Here is a 2,164-nt window from a genome sequence, read left to right on the forward strand (position 1 = left end):
CCAAATCAAGCTAAATAACCAAGCTGAATACGAGGCACTACTGGCTGGTTTAAGGCTGGCTAGGGAGGTAGGAGTACAAAAACTTACCGTCTTTAGCGATTCACAAGTCGTCACCTCACAAATAGAAGGGAGATACCAAGCTAAGGATCCCACCATGAAAAAACATCTCAGGTAATTCGGGGGACTGGTGCGTGAAATTGTGAACAATACTTTTCACAACTCTCATAATCCCCGGTCATGAACCCCAAAAACTTGGTGTTCAATACCATGGCATTAACACAACTTCGCACAACTAACCAGCAAGTGCACTGGGTCGTCCAAGTAATAAACCTTACGCGAGTAAGGGTCGATCCCACGGAGATTGTTAGTATGAAGCAAGCTATGGTCATCTTGTAAATCTTAGTCAGGCAAACTCAAATGGATATGGTGATGAACGCATAAAAACATAAAGATAAAGATAGAGATACTTATGTAATTCATTGGTAGGAACTTCAGATAAGCGCATGAAGATGCCTTCCCTTCCGTCTCTCTGCTTTCCTACTGTCTTCATCCAATCACCCCGCCTGCTAGGAGTTTGAAGCACGTCACAGTCATTCAATCATTGAATCCTACTCAGAATACCACAGACAAGGTTAGACCTTCCGGATTCTCTTGAATGCCGCCATCACTTCTAGCCTATACCACGAAGACTCTGATCTCACAGAATGGTCGGCTCGGTTGTCAGGCGATCAACCATGCATCGTGCAATCAGGAATCCAAGAGATATTCACCCAATCGAAGGTAGAACGGAGGTGGTTGTCAGTCACACGTTCATAGGTGAGAATGATGATGAGTGTCACGGATCATCACATTCATCAAGTTGAGGAACAAGTGATATCTTAGAACAAGAATAAGCTGAATTGAATAGAAGAACAATAGTAATTGCATTAATACTCGAGGTACAGCAGAGCTCCACACCTTAATCTATGGTGTGTAGAAACTCCACCGTTGAAAATACATAAGAACAAGGTCTAGGCATGGCCGATTGGCCAGCCTCCCAATGATCTAAGAACTAGATGTCCAAAGATGATCTAGAGATCTAAAGTGATCAAAAGATACAAATACAATAGTAAAAGGTCCTACTTATAGAAAACTAGTAGCCTAAGGTTTACAGAAATGAGTAAATGACATAAAAATCCACTTCCGGGCCCACTTGGTGTGTGCTTGGGCTGAGCAATGAAGCATTTTCGTGCAGAGACTTCTCTTGGAGTTAAACGCCAGCTTTTATGCCAGTCTGGGCGTTTAACTCCCATTTTGGTGCCAGTTCCAGCGTTTAACGCTGGAATTCTTGAGGGTGACTTTGAACGCCGGTTTGGGCCATCAAATCTTGGGCAAAGTATGGACTATGATATATTGCTGGAAAGCCCAGGATGTCTACTTTCCAACGCCGTTAAGAGCGCGCCAATTGGGCTTCTGTAGCTCCAGAAAATCCACTTAGAGTGCAGGGAGGTCAGAATCCAACAACATCTGCAGTCCTTTTTAGTCTCTGAATCAGATTTTTGCTCAGGTCCCTCAATTTCAGCCAGAAAATACCTGAAATCACAGAAAAACACACAAACTCATAGTAAAGTCCAGAAAAGTAAATTTTAACTAAAAACTAATAAAAATATACTAAAAACTAACTGTATCATATCAAAAACATACTAAAAACAATGCCAAAAAGCGTACAAATTATCCGCTCATCAATACCCAGCTGAAAGATGTAACACCCTAATATTCAAATCCTTATGCTCGAGTCATAAGTCAATGATATTACGGTGGTACGACTCTCAGGTGGATTTTTAATATATAAATATAGTTAATTTCGAAAGGAGTATTAATCGAGAAGCCTGAAAAGAGTAGAAATAAAATCGCGAAGACGTATCACTCACGTTTCGACAACGAAAAGTTAAACTGTGAAGCCGAAAGCGATAAACGGACAAGGCATAAAGGAGATTAAGAGATAGATAACGGATAGATATATATAACATAAGTAATAGCCACTAGTCGCGACCCGCGAAGTTTAGGCCGGCTAGGGTACAGTATGAAAGTAGCTGACAACAGTACATCCTAATCTCTCCCAAAGGAATCATAAGAGCCTCTATAGGCAAGTTCCAAAAGAGTTCAACACGTAATATAATCTTTT

This window comes from Arachis duranensis, chromosome 4, assembly GCF_000817695.3.
Source record: "Arachis duranensis cultivar V14167 chromosome 4, aradu.V14167.gnm2.J7QH, whole genome shotgun sequence".
In the NCBI taxonomy this organism is placed as follows: Eukaryota; Viridiplantae; Streptophyta; class Magnoliopsida; order Fabales; family Fabaceae; genus Arachis; species Arachis duranensis.